The following is a 21,384-nucleotide window of genomic DNA, read 5'->3' on the forward strand; positions in this document are numbered from 1 at the left end:
TCAACTGCTACAGGAATCATGAGAAAGTTTTCCTGGAGAGCCTGACCCAGGATGAGTTTTGTATTCATATTAAAATGCAGTCAAACTGAGAAGTTATTGAAGTTATTTTTTCAAGAACAAATTATTTCCTTTCAAAGGCAGTCCTCTTTAAAACACTACATTTAGTTTCCATTAATTGTTTTCAGGTAAGTTAAAAGTGAAATTATAAAATTAATCCATAAAAAAAATAAAATGCTTGCTTTGTAATATTTCATGTGTCTGTCTCCTGTTTAAAACTCAAAACTGGGAAACCCCAAAATTACCATATTTATAGATATTGGGAAGGGCTTTTACACAAAATATGTCTGGCATTTATTTACATTTTTTTGCCACAGTGTTTTCATTTATAGCAGGGGCTCAGACTTGAGAAATTCTCCATATTCCAGCACATCTAACTTAACAAAGCACTCCAGCAGACCTTTAGTTCCAAGTAGGATTATAACCACACTGTTCAAAACCTTGCCACGTTCGGCTGCTGGCATCTCATGTGTTTCAGCACAAGGCAGTTGGGATTTACCAGCTGATATTCAAGTGTTGGAATCTCAGCATTAGTTCTCAGCAGCAGTTTAGCCAAGATGGATGGCAGGGTACGAGTGCTGCTCACAGCCTGACCACAGCTATTCTCACAGAGCTGCTGCAGTTACATTCAGGTAAGGAGGAGCTTCTCCTTGACTCCATTTTTGTACTCTGCTGTGTACATTATTTATAGGTACAAAGCTGGTCTCTTTAAAGACTTCTCTCTCTAGAGGCAGCTGGATAGTAGGCATTGGGTTAGAGGTCTTAAAAAGCAGCAAAACGCAAAAAATTAAAAAAGGATTTAACCCCCTAGCTGAATTGTGAAAATTGTAAAAAATTCATATTTGACTCATCTTTCCAATCCCCAGCAAATTAAGCATTTCCATTTCAGCACATGCTGAATTATGATTTTTTTTCCTGAAAGCTTAGTTTCCAAATGTCATAAGCACACTATGCTAATCCTTCATTCACTCTCCAGAAAATTAAGGCAGTCTAGTACCAAAAATAACCATAGGGTATAGTTTTGTGAGGCAGCAAAACTGACGTAATGGCTGCTCCCAAAAGGGAAGGTCATCTCTCTCTGCCCTGCCCTCACAGCAACACTGCTGCTTCTCAGAGCCCATTTGAGAAATTAAACTAAAAAATAATTCTTCAGATGGAAAAGTGCACATTTTTATTCTGGTTAAGCTTCCTAAACTGTTTCACAGAGGAGCCAGACAAGCATTAACACCCTGAAGAATGGGCTGTCACTACAGCAGCTCTGGAGTTGCCTTCCACAGCCAGCCTGGCTGCAGGGATGACCTTCTGGGAATTGGGCAGTGGGGACACAGCTGGGGCTGCAGCCACTTAAGCCATCTAATTTTATTTTGCTCATATTTGTGAGTCAATCCCCTTGAGTGGCCAAAGAAGGATGGCGTGACCATCCTTCAAAGTGTTCTGAGCAAGCTGTAACAGAATGGCTGAGACCAGTGGGACTTCTGGTGGGTACATCCATTGTTTAACAGGACTCAATCTGAGGATCATCCCTGTTGTAAAAACACTGAAGTGTTCACACAGGCATGAGTAACATCTGCTGCCCATAGCTGCATGCAAAATTGTTTACTAGAGTGCAATTGTATAAACTGGAGGCAGCTTCTTGGACCCATACAAGAAGCAGAATGGGAAGCAGGCTAGCAGGTTCAGCCACATTGCTCATCATTACTTCTCTGGGATTTCAAAGAATCCTGGCTTTCAGACAATTCTGGATCTTCTCCTGCTTCCTAGGATCGTCACAGGGACCACAGAGAAATCCAGACAAACACCTACCAAGGTGCTCTTGCACAAACTCCCCTGCTGTTAGAACCTGAGGCACAGGCAGTCCAGCCTGACTTACACAGGGAATCGTATCAGTCACTGCTTGCAGTGGACTTTGACCTCTGGAAGACAAATGAAAAAAAGCTCAATCCACAAATCCCAAGCACTTTTTATCTTGTTATACAACACAGCAGTCACAAGGCTGCTAGTCACATTTCATTCTCATTTCACTTGGATACCAAGCAGGTATTTTGAAACAGGAAATTTTTTTAAAAAATTATTAGTTTTTACATGTAGGTTGGGTATGTCTGCATTTGGTATATGAGGATTCCTCTACTTGTGTTTGCACTCAGGATCTCCATCTTAACAATGCTCAGCACTGACAGATCTGGAGGGGTTATTGTTTGAGTTATTACTGTGCTGCTTCATTATGTGACACAGGGCAATGATGGTTGACTGCAAGAACAGGGATTGGGAAGAGCCCTTGTCTGAAGGAAATTTAAAAAGACTGGGACCATTCACCTTGGAGGGAGTGAATCAGAAAGAACACAGTGAAGGTATTGCAGAATGCATAGCTTAGCGATAGCAGCTGGAGAACTTTTGTTCACCTTATCTCAAAACATAGGAATGCAGGAACATGAAGGGAAAAAAAAGGTAAATGAAAAGATAAGCAACCACCTTTTAATGTTTTGCATAGAATATAGATCAGGATTCACTGATAAGCTACATTGTGAAGAGCAAAGTATTATTAGTTTTCTCAATGGATTGGCATAATTCAGCTAAAAGTAAATATTTGACATCTAAAATAGAGATTTTGGTAGGATTACTATTCTTTGGAGCACAAGTGAGCTTATACCTCTTGGGATTTAAGAGGCTATTTCTGCCAGATATCCAGGGCCTGGGGAGCCCAAATAGAAGCAGGGTGAAGAACTGACTTTTGAAAACCCATCTCCTCTGAAGAACTCAAGGACTGAATACAAACAAGACAGCTGATGGCTCTAGGTGGGGAGGAAATCAAACTGACTGGCAGGGCAAGCAATGGGCACTGTGCAGCAGATGCCTGTTAACATCCAGATTCCACAGAGTTCCTGCATCCTCAGCTTACTGGAACTGTGTTCTATTTTATACAATTCAGGTATTTTTGTTACAGGACACTGCAGGAACCAAAGGCTAACCCTTGCCTTTATTTAGCCCTACTTCCTTATCTTGGAATCTGGTCCACAGTGCCACTCTCGTTCTCCCACACAGTTTCTGTACTTCACTGCTTACCTACTCATGAGGACTGAATTCCAGGACAAAGGCTGTTGTTCACAGCAAAGGGTTTATGGAACAGCTATTCTGGCATAGCTCCCCAGGTGGAGATACAGTTCATATAGGCAAAAGAACTCACTAAATCATCTCCTTAAAAGGCAAGCTACACCATCAGAATAAATCATCTCCACATCTTGGTTTTTTGCATGCCATTACTGCTGCAGGGTTAAGTCTGGGATTTTTACATTCCAACCTGCATAACTGTTCTGGCAAAACTAATAGTTCCTTGACCAGGAAAGGCCAGATGCACCAGGAAACAAAACAACAACAGCCACCAAACAAACAAAACACACCAATAAAAAAGATATTGCCTTATTTCTTAACTGCATTTTTGTAGGTATTGAAAAGAAGAATGAAGGAATGAGCCACGAGCACTGGCTCTGTTAACAATGGGAAGGGGAACTGTGTCCAAAAGTCACCTCTGGGGTGAAGAAAAGCAGTGGAACAGCAGTACACAGCAACCCTTACAAAAGGGTTTATTTACTACATGTATGAAACAAAAATATGATATCCTAATGAAGCTATAGTGGAACCCAAGTAAAACTAAAAGACATATAACCAAACCAGAGTTCCAGACATGAGGTCCCCCCCCTCCACTAATTCATTCATCAAGTCCAATTAATAATATTCACTCTTCATTATCATCTTTTCACTGCAATAGACCTCATAGCAGTCCCAGGAAAGGATGTGAGTCAATCCTTGACTAAATGCTTCTGATTCACTAAGGAACCAACACATATAAAATCACTTAAGATTAAAAAATGCTAAGGTTTGCCTCGGTGATAATCTATCTAATGGCTGCCAAGACTGGGTTAATGGGAGAAAGATGAGAGAGAACAGCACTACATCACTATGGAAACTAGAATTTTCAAAATAAACACCTTTGCAGAACTGAGGTTGCAGATCTAAAATATCTTGGTTTTGATGTCACCTCCCTTTACCATGAGATCCAGCCAGGCTGACCAGTCAGGCATAGGGAAAAAGCTTGCATGTGGTGACAGAGATATCCCATGACTGATGTTCCTTATTCCAGTGTAGGTATGGGCTCTGAATGAAAACTTCAGTGATTGATTTGTTACCTGTACACTTTTGGGGGTCTTTCTGCCCCACAGCCTGCCTAGCCAGGCCAATGCAAAATGAATCCATACCACTTCAGATGGGAAGTGTTACCTTTATCCCACTATACTGATAATCCTAAGTATTTGCAGTCTTTTTTTCTTTTTTAATATGTAGATACATATATCAAGTGAACTATGAAACATGAGGTTTACAGCTTTTTGAAGTTCAATTCCCTTACTCACACTAGGAAACTCCTTACTCTGGAAATGGCTCCACTGCAGTTACTGTTTAGGGTATCCAATCCTTTGCTTCCTGTTAGTCACAAATGGCAAATACAGTTGGTAACTTCTCCACTTGTGCCTGGGCAAAAGGTTTTTCATTTTCGACACAAACATACCTCCTCACCCCACCTACCTTATACCATCTCACTGATTGCTGCTGTAAACAAGTCAAGGCTCTAGAAATGCTGACTCACAGTGCTAAGACTATGGAAAATATTTAGAGCTGCTAAAGAAGCAAAGCCCAGCAGGTTTCCTGCCCTTCCTCCTTATCTTCAAGCCCCATGCCATGACAGGCTGTAATGAAGGACCTTGCTTCCTGAGAGGAGGCAAAGAGTAGGTACTTGCTTCCTAAAGATAGCCCAGATTCCTTTGAATTCCCAGTTGCTAGCTAGTAATTGCAGGCAGGGGAAGACAACCCCCAGTGCTTACAACCACAGGGCTACAGATGTTGAGAGATTAATGGCTCCTGGGTAGGTTTTCTTGCCCAACGCAGCATTGCTCACTTCAGTGCCCTTCCTGGGACAGAGTCAAGTTCCTTTAAAATGCCTCAGTATCTGCTACAGAAGGCTGTTCCTTACCTGAACTTCACTGAACCGGATTTATTACTGATTCCTGCCTTCAGCACAGCTGAGTCAGAGCAGACAGGCAAATCACTGTTTGCTTTGGGAGGGCTGGTACCGATCAGGACACGGGCAAGCAGCGTGGGGTGCAAATTCTGTTTCCCTGTGGGCGTGCCAGCGCAGGCAGGGAGAGGGACAGGGACCGGTGCTCACAGTGAGCCAGGGGCTGTGGACAGAGGTGTGGAGAGTGAGGAGAGTGGGGCTATCTCAACAGGAGCCAGTCAGGGTGCATTCTGCCTGTGTTAGCACACTGCTGCGCCCAAACTAATCGCCTCTGGATCTTATCCAAAAGCCAAGCTGAGTGCCTACTACATCAACAGCCTGTTTTCCCCACTGGGAAGTGACCTGTTGCAAAAGGCAGAGCATTTAAGGAAACAACAAAGTTTTATACCCACACAATTCATGGGGCAAATAACTTCACAAAGCCTAAGGAGCATGAAGCCTTTATGACCAGCTGGGGATGGGCAGGTTGCAGTGCTGCTGCCTCCTCCCATTACCTAAGCAGCTCATTTGCAAAGAAGCAGAGACTGATGAGCTACATTTACAAGCTGGGCAGGGCAGACCAAGGAACAGCTCTCACTGAAGGGAAAGAGCAGGCTGTGGTGAGAAATTGCAGTGCTCAGAAATGACTGTACTAACTGGTCATGATGATGGTATTGAGTTGATTTCACCTATAACCTGTTCTAACTGCAGTCTGCAATTAATGTGGCCTGTAGCATCTAAATGCACTGCGAGCACACAAGTAGGGATGCAGAGCTCCCTTTTCTATTGGCAGCTGACTTCCAGCTGCACATCAAATGAAATTCTCAGCAAGCCGATCATGCGCATAATTCTCTCCATACTTGTCAATATGGAGATGTATTTGGCTGAAGTCTCCCCCTTGTGAGGCAACAGGAGCCATTTTAAATAGGTGGGGACAGAGGCTGGTCCTACAAGACTCACACTAGTTTAAGAGGACAGTAACTATAGTGCTTTTGCCCTATTTATAGTGCTTAATCAAAGCAAACCTGAGGTCCTATCAGTCCTTCTGATAGTGACAGTGAAGGTGGCTCAGTGTGAAGATGGCCCTGCATGAAGAATAGATTGGATCATAAATGCAGAACAGCTGCTTAAGCAGAACACCAGGAAAAGAAGCAATGATGTTGCTGGGCAGAGAAAAGCATTGCAAGAGCACACACATAGCCTCCTTCCTCCAAAGGCGCATGCGCACTGCTCTCAGTCAGTCACATTTCTCTCAAGCTTCCTGGTAGCAGCATCAGCAATGCATTCTGTCACATCTGACTGGCTACAGGACTGTCCTCATCTGACAGTAATGACCTGGCCTCGATTTTTCACATTTTTGTTGTCTCCTTCCCCTCTTTCAGCACTATGAAAGCACCAGGCATGAAACCTGCAGCACAAAGGAAATTCTCACTAGCACAGCCTGCTGCAGTACACTTACCTCAGCAGCACAGGAGCTGCAGGCATGGCAAACCTCACATAACCTACATTAGATTCCCATAACATTCCAAATCAGGCACTTAACTTCCAGACTTGGCTGAGACTCATCTCCATGGCCAGACTTAGTATACACAACAGAGACTAAAACTCTGAGGATCATGGTGTGCAGCTTTGCTCCTTTGGTAAAATGTAATGCTCTACAAAAACAGACAGTTCGACCCCATAAAAACAGCCTATTTTTGGCCCAAGAACAAATGCTGAAATCCCCCTAGAACTAAGGGCCATCCAGATTCCTCCACATGCAAATTGCACTGTAAAAGATCAGCTCTCTGGTTGAATGGCCACAGCAAAACACACTTGACATTGCCATGGCCTAGCCTCTGATCCGCCGCTGGCCAGAGGTGATGTCATGGGCTGTGTTCACTGTCTGGAAATGAGGAGCAAGAAACGCTGCATTGCCTGGCCAGCCCATCCAGTGACACATCCTGACATGGGCCACAAGGAGACAGGAACAGACTGATAACTCTCAAACATCATGGAAACAAAACCCCGGGGAGAAGTTGTCTGGGTATGAGCACACTAACTTGGCCAGCAGCAGTGGGTCCGCCCACGCCTCTGACACTTTAGCCCATCTCTCCCCAGTCCCTTCCCATCTCTTATCACCTCTTTCCTCAAGGCTTTTCAGCTAAACTGCTGCATTGTTTATCCAGTTCTACCTGCACTGAACAGGAGCAAAAGTGCTCTCCCCCTGATGTCACCACCACCTTTGAGAAAAAAGCTGACCTGCAAGCTATTTTTAGCCACATTGTAAAGTTGTGGAGCTATTTTGGTCACATCTCTGTATGAAAGCTGCAGGACGCTGACAGGCTCAATGATTGCCTAGGGCAACAGGGGCTTTAACTGGGAACGGGCAGAGCTTGCAACTTTGCCTTAAAGCTTCTGTGCCCTTCCCATGCCATAGGAGTCTTTAGACCAAGATTTGATTTCCCTTCCTTTTAGGAAAGGGTAACACACCTTCCTGAATTCTGCTGGATACCAGAGGCTCTGTAAGGCCTTTGCAGTGATGGCCTCCAGCTTGCACTATCTCCAGCTCTGCAGAAGGTACTATTTATTCACTATTTATTCTGTGGGCTCCCTCAGTCCCATTTGCCTCATTCCCTAGGAGGAGGCAGGTGCAATTATAAGTTCACAAAAACACCGGACAAGATTTTATCAATCTTCCTTTGAATCAGACCTCTGTAAAAGATCAATAAACATTAGACTAGTGCCTGCTGAGAAGTCAGGGGCATGTAACTCTGTGTAGGTAAGAGGAAGAACAGAAAGGAATCATTTGCATAGCAACATGTTGTTCTGAATCCAGAGTAATTCCTGGGAGCTCTGGGGTACGTCCAGGGCATCGGGCAGAAGGTGCCTGGTCTAGACAGTTGTTTTCTCTGGAGTGCCCAAGGGTTGGCTGCCAAGTTTGCTGGGGCTCTGTAGCAAATGCAAAGCACAGGCAAAGTAAAAGTCAAGGGAACTGGATTTAATAGAATTAAGCCCAGAGATACAAAAGGAATCTTGAAGGATATGAGGTAAATGAGAGGAGAGAAAAAAACCCAAACAAACTGGTGTGTTTAGGACAGGGAGAGATGAGTCAGATCTATAAAGAAGGAACAAGAGAGTAACTATATGACAGTTTATGAACAGCTGTCATCCAACCCTCCCAGAAAATGTGCCAGGAACTGCTGTCTGCAGCTACAGTGCACGTTTTCCCAAGACACCTCAGTGGTGTTAACAATTCCACACCTTCCCCATTTGGAACATGCCCCTGATGCAGCAAGAAGAATCAGAATTTATCAAGTCAGATTTCAAAGTGTCTCTCCTGTATTTTTTCCCCCCAACTTTCTTCTAAAGGTGATTTGTTAACAGTTCTTACACTAAAACCTACATCCTGCTTCTAAGGTGAGCCACTCCTTACTTCACTGATGCAACTTGCACCTGCTTTCATGAGTCAGCACAAGCCACATATCTCCTCCACAGCCGGATCAGTGCCTGCTAACAGGATGAACTGTCCCAGGCAAACACTGGTGACCTGCTGCAAACAGATTTGATATGCAGACCATCACTGTATTTCACTGGGTATCTCAGCAGAAGGAGCTGGTTTAACTCATTTGGTCCCACACAAGCACTAATCTGTGTTACACACTTTGCAGTCTTCGTGCCAGGAAAATCAGCTGGCCATTAACTAATATCTTATGACATGTAAATTAAAACTAGCTTAATAAGAATTTAACTTTTTAGTCAATAGGTGGAAATGACATGGACAGAACAGTATTGTTTAATATGCTGTTATTTTAGCAGGACAGAATGGAACTGTCACAGTTCACATCAGCCACAGAGATGTGTCCAGCAGCAATATGTCAAGACCTGTTGGATCAAAAAGCTCAATGAAGTGGTTTGTGTTTCAGCTTCCCCCAGAGCTATGCACAAGACTAGCAGCAAGCATTACACAGTGAAAATGTTTTGGTCAGATGAAATAACATAGCAACATGTTGCATAATTCCCCTGCTGAGCTTAAGCAGCCTTTCTGTGGGACACTGCACAAGCAGGATAATAAACACAGCACAAGAGTGTCTGACACAACAGATTATCTGCTCCTGGTAGCAGAATTTTGCTAGTGTAGGGAGTAACTACTTCACCTTTCATCATCTCTCTAGATTCTTAGTTTTCATCCATTATCACACAATCTTATTGTGAGAGCATTACTGGCATTATCATTTGTCTCAACTGATTATTTAATGGAGATATCCTATCACCATCTCCACAATATAGATATTTTTCTAGAAAATATCAAGAATTTTTTTTTTTTTAAATATTCCCACACATGTTCAATTTTCCGGTGTGGCAACACCAGGCATACAGTAACAAATCAGATGCAGCTCACCCCATAGACGTAGACAGGGGTTGTCCACCAATTGTGTGGATCCCGGCAAGAGCGCACACCACGCTGGAGCTGACGACTGCAGTTGTTCCCAATCGCCTCTAGGGAGTGCAGTCGGAAAGGAAGAGACGGAACTGCAGTGCACATGCCAGCTGGGAATCGGTGACTCAGGATATTCAGTCACAAATGGTGGCTGTCCATTTCCAGCTGAAGGCAGGGAGGAGCAATGAGGTTTGAGCTTGACCTAAGGGCAGAATTCTACTAAAACCCCAGCTATGCTTTACTGTGTGAGAGAAAGGTCTGCCAAGATACTAAAAATCAAGATGTAAATCAAGCAATAGGACTTCAAACACTAGATCAATCATTTAAGGCAACATCCCCACAGCTGAATGCAGCATGGACAACACTTTTATGGAGATTCCATCTCTTATGCCCAAGTACATCATGATGTGAATCCATCAGATCATCCAGCAAAGATATGCCTAGTCTGCAAACATCATCCAGGCCTTGGTCTCTGCACAAAGAACATCAGAGACATTTTTTAGAACTATATCTATTTTGTGTGCACATGCACAGTGCTCAGTATTGAAACTGTGCAGACCCATCAACTTATTTCCCCATGGATTCACAAAACAGCTAAGGAGATATAGCACCTGTCTGATCTCTGTGGTAAAGAATCATGGATAAAAAGGCCTAAAGTCACCTATTTTTCCCTTACAAATGATATGCATGCATTGATTCTGTGACCTGCTACACCTTCCTTAAAGAAGGACCAGAATGTAAAATGTATCTACTCAGGATTTTTGCCCTCTTCCCCTATCCCAAAATAATAACAATCCCTGTCCCACACTCAAGATAAAAAACTGTTAAGAAATACAGAAGTCATACTACCACCTACCTAAGGCAAGGGGTGAGGGAACAAACTCACCAGGTAAGTGTCTGTGCAGGAGGGACATACAAACATTCAGGCAGATGCCAGAGTTGATCCCAAGCACAGCAGAGGATGCAGTGACTTCTACAAAGTTCCTGACACTTTGTGACAAAGCAGCTCTGTGGAACCAGTGAGGAGCTGCAGCTTTGAGAAACCAAGAGACAGTAACTGTTGCTGCTTTTGGACAAAGCTTCCAGGCTGGCACAGACAACTTTGCCACATACAGGAATTACCTACAGCAAAACAGGAGCAGACATTCACGTGTCCTTAGGAGAGCAACCAGACCAACAGCCAGGGATTTCACTTTCAGTTTGAGTAGCAGAAGACGTCTGTGTACCAGAAGCCCCATTACTGACATAAGAAAAAAAAATAAAGTCTGTAGATGCTGTGATAAATAAAAAGGAACCACCAGCTCTTTCTTGTCCTTGCAAATAACAGAGCATCTCTTCCCTGATATGTCCCATTCACTCTTAAATTTTCCTACCAGCACTGATTTCTGTTGCTGTCTTGAATAATACAGGTGGTTTTTTTTAATGAAAGCAGAGAAAGGCAGGCTGAGCACCAAGAGATCCTCAGAAATCTGTAAGAATATTCCTGGTGAGGGCATAATTGATTTCCAGGGAGATGTTTATGATGTATGCATTATCACAATCTCAGAACTTCATTCCCCACCTATTTAGGATTCCCACACTGCATTACAACCTGCCTTCACATAAGAGATGTTGAAGCTTTCTATGAGGTCACGGCAGCCTCTGACAAGCACTGATGGGTGAGTCATGCTGCAGTAGCCAGAGATACTAGCAACACATTTGTTAATCTGTATGCAGTCTAACTCTTTTTTTGGTCTAGAATCTTATTCAAGGGTGAAATACAATGTCTCAGAGATAGGTGACTGCAGAATTGCTGAAGAGCAAGGCCACAGTTTCACAATTGTCTTAGGGATTATAAGAATCAGTGCCTGGAAGCAAGTTTATAACAATGTAAAATGTTGTTTTACCTATAAAATCTGTACAACAAGAGATCAAAATCTAGATAGGGTCAACAGCAGAGCTGTTCATTGCAGATCACTGGAAAAGCCACCATGCTAATATGGAATCTAGGAGTTCTCAGAGAGTTCCACCAACTCTTGTCCAGCAGTTCCACTCATCCTCTCCAGCAAACTCTTCCAGAGGTACCTCCCTGTGCCAGCTGAGGTAAATACACATCCCTGCACCAGAGTAGTCACAGCCCTGTCAGGCTGGGGCCTGAGCTGAGACAGCAGCACTAACCCAGCAGGGTCAGGCACAGAACACTCTCTTCTGCTGGCCCAGCTGCGAGGGAAAACCTGTGCAGAAGGATTAGATCAGACAACAGCAACTTCTTGAACCACCACGGCAAAATTCTCCATGGAAGCTTTGGAAATGAGCAAAAAGGACACAGAAAACCACGGAACAAGTGAGATATAGGGAATAAGTGCATGATAGCAGAAAAAAACATTTCTTCATCTTGGCTAAACTACTGGACAGCCAGGAAAAAGAACCAATAATAAAAGAAAGAGACAAAATAAATCTAAAAGAAATCCTGCAGATGGAGAACAAAGAAATTAAATGCTGTTGTATTTTCATTGCTGTGAAGCTAAATTAAGCTTCCTAAGTCAAGCAGAGAAATAATTGGTTTAGATTTCTATTCAGAAGACAGCATGAGCAGCAAGTGCCAGTGGAACGACTAACAAAAGGTGTCTTCCCTCAGAGAAAGCAAGCCAGCAGATTGCATAACTGAAATGAGTTTCCTCCCAGTTTCACATTATTAGTCACCTTTCTCCCTTCTCTGCCAAAGGCCTCTTCTTACCCATCCATCCAAGGACCAGAGCCAAGGCCTTTCCTGTGCTGCTTCTTTCCATCAGTCACTCTTCAAGATCAAGGACTCCATAATACTGGTCCATGTACCCATTGCAGGTATTCTGAACCAATGCCAGAGTAAAACCCCCTTCAGCCCTGCTGCTGGGAAAAAATCTGAGATACCTAAACAGACTCTCCTTGTCATGGCCCAAAAAACAGTTAGTTCCAAAATTCTGAGAAGATTTCAAAGGAAATTTATTGCAAAGACCCATGGAAGAGCCCTCACTAGCAGAAGACATGGTACCTAGAGTCCCTTGGAAACCTGTTTGACTCAGGTGGAAATGACCTACTGGCATTTATTTGTAATTGCCCAGCATGGCAGTGGTTGGGGAAGGAAAAGCTGTTGAGTCACACTGGAAGCCACTTTTCCACTTTTGTCTGGTTTCCCAGAGGGCAGAGTCAGAAGGCTGAGATTCTGTTTATGTCTCTGACACTCATTTCCCATATGACCTTGACAAGTACTTCTTCTTGTGCCACCATTTCCCCATTTCCTAACAGCTAAAACCACTCAACTCATGGAACAATCATAAGTGCACAGCAAGGAGCATCTAATAAAAGGTAAGAGAAGAGTGAAGTATTATAATTGTTGTCATAGAATACAAAAGCAGTTACGTAACAATGTCAGTATTGCTTCATTTTTGTCCTTACAACAGGAACTGTCAGAGGGACACTGCCTGACACGGTATCTTCATCGCAGTGGATGTACCCAAGCATTGACATCATTGATACAAAACCAGATTGTTGTCATCTGGGAGACTCTACCTCGTTTATTGTGACCAGCCTTTCTCTAGAACATGTTTTTCCTGTATAACCTCATAACCCATAATAATGGCCCAAAGTGCACTATAGGAATGATGGCAGGTTTCATGTGCTAGTAAAACCAAAGCAATTCCTCACTTGTGCATTGCACAACTAGTCACTCACTAAAACACACAAGTGCTTATCTTCTCTGCAAGCAAAAAACAAGCTGAAAGTTAGTTTCTAAATTAGTACATCATACAAAGAACACTTTCTAAAAATCCCAAAGGCATGAAAGAATTGGATAAATTACATTCTGCTTGTATGATAACAAGTTTCTAAGAAAAAGCATTGATAACTGCTGTCCACAGCTGCTATATAATTAATAACCAAATTTCTCTGCTTCAAGTTCTATGATTTCTTCTAAAATTTACAATTGTTTGCTTAAAAATGGCCAGATTCAAGCAGCATTTGGACCAAAGGCTGAGGAAGGCATGGCTGTAATTACAGCACCTGAAACTGTGCCCTAATCACATTCTTATCTTTCTTATCTACTGCAAGTATTTATAAAGCAATGATTACTGTGCTAGGCCCCATCACTGCTCTGAGTTAGTTCTGAACCAGCACCTTCATATTGCTGTAAGAAGTTTCCACTGCTTGAACTGGTGGCATTCTGCTGAGACAGAAAGCCAAGCTTCTCATCACTTCAAGTCATTAAAAAAAATAAACTGTGCCACCTCTACAGGAGCAGGGGTGTTAACCCCAATGTCCTGGCCAAACTCCCTGCTCGAGTAATTACAATGTGCCTTGAAGAAATTCTTGCCACAGTTTCCGTTGGACTCAGTATTGTTCTCTACTTCCTCTCCTACAATATCATGGAGAGCTGGTGCAAGCTCTTAAAGGTCCTGTCCACGTTGGAATGTTCTATGGGTCTAGTCCAGGGCCAGCTCTGCAGCAGCACATTGGGAGCAATGTGTTGAAACCAGTTCTGCCTGTCAGCTGAACCGCTAGGCAATTTGTAATATTTATTTATTGATGTTCTGGCACCTCCTTCAGACAGAATTAACTTTGGGTATAGCTATCTGACAGATAGACTGGTGCAAATCCCAGATGCAGACATACATAAACTTGTTTAGTTCTTAAGTGGACTAAAGTTGCATCAGGAAATTAGCAAATGAAGCTGAACTAACTTTCTAGATACTTACTATGGTGTTTTGAGAAGGCAGCAAGAACACACCTTAGCAATGGACTAGGAGAGCTAAATATGCTGTTTAGTTCAGCTGGTGACAATAAACATAAATTTCACACTGGCTGTTCCTTCAGAATTTCAGTGAACTTTTTCCAGGCTGTTCACAGACTATACTGTATATTTTTGAAGCAGTCACTGAATACATATCAGATGCAGATCTAGCATTTCAAGTAAAATACTTGATAGTTAAGGGCAAAGCATTATTCACATTTTTCTGCAGCCACTATTAAGAGAGTCTGAGGATTTTTACCTAGACCTCTCATTTTCTTTCACGTGTGTAACACTAAGAGCTGTGGCCCAGACTCTCTGCTGGCATTTGCTGGGTTAGCTCCATGGACCTCGCTAGCTCTCATAATTCATGAGCTTTACAGGCAATTTGTCTGCAGGAAGAAGTACAAGATCAAGATTCAGAAGAACCTGATTCTTAATTCCACCTTTTGACCCCGTGGGCGGATCACTCTCTCTTACTGCTCCATTTTGTTCTCCCATCTCCAAAAGCAAATTATACCCACTAATTCGACAAAACAAGTACAAAACCAAATTAGAATCAATAGGCCACACTGAGCAGATTCACATTAAACACCATTCTTCCAAAATTTGAAAACACAAATCTTTACCTTTCAAACATGCCCTTAATTTCCCCAGAAGTGTGCCTCCCATATTATTTCAGAAGACAGAAACTGTAGTTTCAGAAAACGGATGGTTTTATTTTTGTGTCATTACAAAAATGCCTTCTAACTTGTCAAATGATACACTACAAATATCTTTGGCAGATGAATGAAACCAAGTTTCCCGTCAAAGCTGCCAACTTCAAGGTTGAGATCATCAGATAAACCTTTAGTTTGCCTCTCCCAATACCCACAACAACATATGTTTGAAGTGATCCACGTTTGTCTCACTTTTCCTATAGGGATTTGAAAAGGCAAAGTGTCAGACCACTTTGGGACAAGTTCACAAAACTCTAGATGTGGTCCACAATGGTTATGGCCAATAACATTCCTCAGGTGTCCCCCATCCCAGATTAGAGTCCCCAGTGGCTCTGCCTGTCTAAAGGTAAATGCAAAATTCACCTAAACTGTATCCAGGATCACCTCAACACCTGCTGGATACAGAGCTTTCTGTTAGATTATGTGGAAATTGGAAGGACGTTTGTTTCATCTGTTCTATTTCAGTAGTAGCAGTAATACTGGATTTACAGAGTTGTATAATTTCATACTGGGGACATCTCAAAATTGAGTATTTGCAGAATGCTTTATAACAGAGCGCACTGTGCCTGCAGTGTAATTCTGAAGTTAAAAACAGAAGCCATCCCTACAAACACACCTTTGACAAACTTTGTGTCTTATGTAACTGTTTCTATTAATTTATTATCAGGATGTCAGTACAAATGGTTATTTTGATGATTCCTTGTCCCCCTACTTCTGAAAGGGAAAGCAACGATAAACACAAGGGAGACTGACCTCAGTGATTTCCTCTGTTCAGACAGGAGCACAATGCGCTCAAACACCATGACAAGGAGAAGTGGACTGTTTAGAATTCCTCCAGCTGTAATCTATAGTAAAAACAAATAAACAAATACGTGACTACAAGATGCGATAATTAATCCCTGCATGAAGCCAACTGTTATCTCCGCTTCGTAGATGGAGATACCAAAGCACACAAAGGCTCAACAACCTACCAAGTTCAACACCCACCACTGTGAGCCAAGGGTACAGTTTAGGAGACCATGTGCTCAAGCCATGAGATTTTTTTTCCCTCTTCTGGCCACAACCCAGATATAGCTCGGCCAAGGGCAGGCTGAAACACACCCATTTGGTGAGGGCAGCTGCACTAGAGCAGTCACCTACGACCTCCTAGGATTGTCACCCCCTGTAGATGAGCTGCTCCTGGCCAAAGAGGCAGCTCCACTTGGCTCCATGGCCTGACCACAGCCAGCCTGCCCCAAACCCACTGTCCTCTGCCACATTTCCCCCAAAAAGCTCCCACCCACGCCAGGCCTCTCCCCTACACACGTCCTGGCCCCATGTACTCCCTTGCTGGACCCCTCATCTCTCTGCCCACTCCACACCTTTCCTCATTCTCCCTCAGGCCTGCTGCCCCTCAAAATGCTGTCTGAGCTCAAATGGCCTCAGCAGCAGCCCCCCACCATCTTCTCCCTCTGGCCCCTCTCACCCCTCAGTGTTGCCACATGGGGCTTCCACAAACCGTCTATCCCAAACTCCCCTCAGCCAGCTCTCTCCTGTTCCCCTATCCCTCAGCAACCCCTCACCTGTCCCCTAAAACTGCCCCTCACGCCAAAACCCCTCCTCACAGCTGGTTAGGTTATCCTCTCCTCACACCAACGACCCCTCCCCAAGAGCCCCTCACAGCAAGGGCTCCTCCTCACACAACCCCTCACAGCCGGCTGCCCCCTCCTCACAAGAGCCCACCAGACCAACGCCCTCTCCCCGCAGAGACCCTCACACCGACACCCCCTCCTCGGAGAGACCCTCACACCGAGAGCCGCCCGCCCCTCGCAGCCGGGACCCCTGAGCCCGCCGCCCGCTCCTCACGCAGCCCCGCCCGCCCCCGCGCCACAACTGCCCCTCCGCCGCCCCCTCGCGGCCCCGCCCCTGCTCCCCCCGCCGCCCCCAGCCCCTCCCGCCGGCCGCGGTGGTGGGGGGGGAGGGAGAGGGCGGCGAAGTCTCGCGAGAGGGGCGGGCGGGGGCCGCTGGCTGCGGGCAGCGCGGAGCGGCGGCGGCGGCGCAGCCGGAGCCCGGGCGGCGCTGAGGGGAGGTGGCGGCGGGGCGGCGGCAGCGATCGCGGCCCGGCACACGGACCCGCTCCGCCGCGGCGGCACGGCCGGCGCCGCCCGCCCTCCCGCACGCCGCGCCTCCGCGGCGCGGCCTGGCCGCGGCTCGGCGAGCGGGGCCCAGGCAGCGGCGGCGGTGGTAGTGGCGGCGGTGGCGGCGGCTGAGCGCTCCGCCGCGCCCGCCCTGCCATCTTAGGTGCCGTGCCCCGCCGCCTTTGTGCCCGCCGCGCCCGGGCACCCGCGGGGGCCGGGCCCGACGCCCCTCCGGGGGCGCCTCCCCCCGCGGGGCCGCCGCCCCTTGCCCCGCTCCTCCTCCTCCTCGTTCTCCTCCTCCTCCTCCTCCGCGGGGGGCCGACCGGCGCTCCCAGCCCGGCTGCGGCGGAGGGTAAGGCAGGCAGCGCGGCGGGGGTTCGGCCGGGGCGGCCCCGGGAGGGTGCGGGAGGCGGTGGGTGGGGGGGGCGGCCCGGTGGGGCCGGCGCCTCCCCCGCCGCGCTCTGCGGCAGTGCCGCAGGGTCGGGGCCGCCGCCGCCGAGCACCGGCGGGGGAGCGGGCGGCGAAATGGCGCTTCCCGCGGAGGGGCGGCCGCGGGCGGAGGGGTGTTCCCCGCTGTCAGGGGCCGCCGGAGGCCCAGGGCTGGGGCCGGGGCCGGCCCCGCGGCCAGGCGTGCCCAGCGCCGCGGCCCTTTTTGTCTGCGGCTCCCCCGGGGGCTCCGCCGGCCGAGCCCCGACCCCCAGAGGGGCTTTGGGGTCCCTGGGAGACCCGCGCGGATTTATGCCCTTATATTTTTTTCCCCCTTCCCTTTTTTTTTTTTTTTTTTTTTTTTTTTCTCCATGCCCCTCGCTCCTCCCCAAGCGGTGAGTTTTCAGTGTATATACCATTTTGTTCGGTGCTGGTGTGGGATTTGGCTGAAAGTGACCTATTTTAAAGACCTTTTATTGCTCCCCTCTCAGCAATGCATGTGGCGGCCGATTCCGTTACCCAAATAGCGTTTCCCAACCATTTTAATTTGTCAGATTAAAACATCTCATGGAGGCTGCATTTCTGTAACCCAGCGTATGGGTATGTCGTTAGAAATATCTCTCACCCAGCTTTGCTGCAAGCATCTTTGGAGCATCAGAGTTGACCTTTGTCACTGTGAAAGCAGAAATAAATACCAAGGCGATACCTGGGAGATGCAGTTGTACCATTGTGTTGGGCGCGGTACAAGAAATGGGGAGGGGGGGAGAGAACCACAGATTAAAATGGTTGTTGTCAAATGTAGATCTTTACATGCCTTCGGAAGAAAATATGACAGATCGGTAACAGCCCTGAGGACTTCTAATATATTTTCTTAGAAAAACGTTTCGTGTTTATCGTGCTTGTCTCTGCTGCTTATCATGGTACGGAGTATTTCATTAGGTGGCATTTTAGTGGCTCTGTTGGTTAAATAGCAGTTGCATTAACTAGTTGAACAAATTGTGTCCTTCACCTTTGACTATTGCATTTTGAGAGCCGTTACAGCAGTGTGCCCATGCATGCCAAGGGCGGATTAATAAGATGTTACCTAAAGGTTTGGATGTTATTGATTCCTTACTATTAATGCTATTTATAGTGCGTTTGACATGGCTCTTGTTTTATGTATTTGGATAAAGGTTATCAGCTTGGAATGCTTCAGATGAAACGTTTCAAAAAACCACCCTAAATATATATATATATATATATAATTGAACAATATAGTTCAGATCCTCAGTGTCTGAAAAACAGCTTTAGCAGATAGCACATAATAGTGAAAACCGTGGAAAACTGATACATTTTGACACTAGGGAAGGCTTGTTTTCATATTTCAGGATTACAGAATAGCAACTTCTGTTGCAATAAATACAGTTTTTGGTATGCTTTTCTTGAGCCTGTATTTTCCTTGCCTTTGTGCCTCCTCATAGTTAGTGTGCCATAGTTTCTGCTACTTATGTCCAAGGGCAAACGTAATCAACGATTGGCTTGAGCCTTCATATTAGATTCTCCACAACATTGGCCTAGTTCTGACTGGTATGTTTGCCATTTTTAGGACTCCTCTTCCTTTTATCCATTTGCTGAAATACATTGATAAACTTGAACCTCAATTTGTCCTTTGAACTTGGCAGAAGGTTTTTCTCCTCTGGTAACAATATCTCAGTGAAGAGAAGGCGGTTCTGATGGAACAGCCTAATTTTAAGTTTAATCCTGCTGAAATACAGCTGCCTGAAGTAAAAACTCTTTGGATAGTTGGATATTATTTTTCTTTTTAAGTTGAATGAATTAAGTGTTGCCTGTACAGGACCAGATGTTGGCATTAAAATTATGCACAGATAAGGTGGCTTAGGCCTCAAGTTAGACTATTTGAAAAAGTTATCTATGTCCTGCTGTTAAATACCAGTGTAAGCTAAACTGGAGAACTTTTAATGTTTACTTACAGCTAAATAACATTTCCAATTGTGCAGTTTTCATCTCTAGCTCTATTCACCAGTTTTGTCTCCAGAATAACATGTTTTTAATGAGTAGTAGGGCAGTCTCAGGTTTTATGCTTGGTGAGATTCATTAGAAGAGAAACAAATATCACACTAATAATTACATCTTCAGATGTATCCTAGTAGTGGATTTCCTGTAATGAGGATGTTTTGTAGAGAACAATAGATATGGCAGCAATTTCAGAGATTTGTTTTAAAGATGTTGTAGGTAGCTGACTCTGCAGTAGTGAGTTCCACTTTGACACAACCCTTGCATTCTCAACATTAGGTGGTTTCCAGGTACTTGGTTTTTTCAGATGTTATTTTCTTTCTAGCAAAGACAGACTGGATGTACTGCTGCTGGTATCTGTCACTTCTGTGAGGATAAACTTGTAAGGTCATTTCCAAAATATGCCTCATAGAAGTTTTTTTGACAGTATAGGTATTTTGTCAAGTAAGAGGATAATTAGGGTTGATCTGGCTCTCTTTGTGACCCAGAAGTGGTGAGGAAGCTATGGTAAATACCACTTGCCTGATTCCATTCTCAGTGTGTTTTGAAGAACACTCCCATAATCACTAAGATCCTATCTTAGAAGCATTTTCTGTTGTGTTCCTGTTCATATTAAAATCATGTAAACAACATCCTGTTAGATTGAAGTGCATACTAGAAATTAGAAAAATCTTTGGTGTTAGCAGGGGTGAGCCATGCTCTTGCCTTCTGAATGGCAGTGCTGCTGGGGGGCCATTACCTTTTTCCTGTTCAAGTGTGCTGTGCAGTGTCAAGGATTTTACTTTTATTTCCTCTTGTGATCCTGGACAAAGGGAAGAGCTGAGCTCCAACCCTGGCCTGGAGTCATGCCTGAACTGGAAAGTTTCCTGGGTCTGACAGCAGAGTTTCAGTTCTGTCCTCTCCTGGTTAACCATGCTTGGGACAAGCTTGCCTGTAACAGCACAGAGCAGGATGATTGAATACTTTCTGAGACCCACATCTGTCTTTTCTTGTATGATATTGAGTGTGTCCTACTCTTCTCCACCAAGTGCTCCTCCTGGATGGACACAGTGCAGGATGAAGCCCTGGTTTGTGAGGCCTGGTGCTCTCTGGCAAATTCCCCTTACTGAGGTGTCAGTCCTGTACCCCTCCTGCTTCTCCATGTGTCATTCCATTGGCTCTGGTCTTTGATCCTGCACCAGCAGAAAGCTAAGCTGAGGAAAATACAGTTTTGTGTCAGCTTGGTGGTCTGAAATGCTCAGTGCACAGCGAGGTGAGGTTAGAGACAACCCCAGGGACTGGGCTGCACCACCACAGCCAGCAGTGAGGTTTAAAGGCAGAGGTGGCTGGTGGCACTTTTTGCTAAATTTGTAGTGGTTAGGGTTCAGGATTCTTTATTTTTATTGTCCTTTAACATGCTGAGGCATTGCTGATTATACATTGATTTCTCTGTGGAGAAGAGACTGAAAAAAATTCAATGGACAAAGGGTCAGAAAATCACTGAACCCCTCACGTGAAGGGAGAGTCCTTCCTGTGAAAAAAAATTTAAAATGTAAAAACATGAAATCAGAGGTGAAATGCAAAGTGTCTGAAGGGAAGAAGTGTGCAGAAAATAGTAGGAAAAGATAGAGAGCTGTTTAAAAGCAGAGTTGGCTTTTACACACTATTCCTTCCTCTTTGCCTAAGTGCTCATTTACAGTACAGAACATGGAGGAGGGAACACTTTCTGAAGGCCCTTAGAAACACAATGGACATTAGCCAGCACAGTGGGGGCTCCAAACGTGTTTTTTAAAGCAATTTTTAAACAAATACTTGATGATCACTGGAATTACAGCATTTTTTTAATTGTGGAAGGGAAGCCATTAGGA

The 21,384-nt window shown here is 45.0% G+C and overlaps 1 protein-coding gene and 1 long non-coding RNA gene across 3 annotated transcripts in view; one reads left to right on the forward strand and one right to left on the reverse strand.

Annotated features, from left to right (window-relative positions):
• Nucleotides 1-248: 248 nt before the first annotated feature.
• LOC135455738 (uncharacterized) lies at nucleotides 249-16,797 on the reverse strand. 2 transcript variants are annotated; one of them, XR_010442379.1, is made up of 5 exons: nucleotides 15,953-16,797; nucleotides 15,735-15,826; nucleotides 10,408-10,643; nucleotides 9,483-9,686; nucleotides 249-1,970 (listed from the first exon to the last, which is right to left on the reverse strand). It is a non-coding gene; the product is annotated as an uncharacterized LOC135455738 (long non-coding RNA). The 2 variants fall into 2 exon arrangements; XR_010442378.1 differs by having other exon boundaries at nucleotides 9,483-9,993.
• A 424-nt stretch (nucleotides 16,798-17,221) lies between these two features.
• The window catches only part of TAOK1 (TAO kinase 1), a 61,937-nt gene continuing 57,774 nt past the window's right edge, over nucleotides 17,222-21,384 (forward strand). The window contains exon 1 of the mRNA XM_064729449.1: nucleotides 17,222-17,450. The gene's annotated coding sequence lies outside the window, so the exon portion shown is untranslated. The remainder of the gene's footprint in view (nucleotides 17,451-21,384) is intronic.

Source organism: Zonotrichia leucophrys, chromosome 19 (assembly GCF_028769735.1).
Source record: "Zonotrichia leucophrys gambelii isolate GWCS_2022_RI chromosome 19, RI_Zleu_2.0, whole genome shotgun sequence".
NCBI lineage: Eukaryota > Metazoa > Chordata > Aves > Passeriformes > Passerellidae > Zonotrichia > Zonotrichia leucophrys.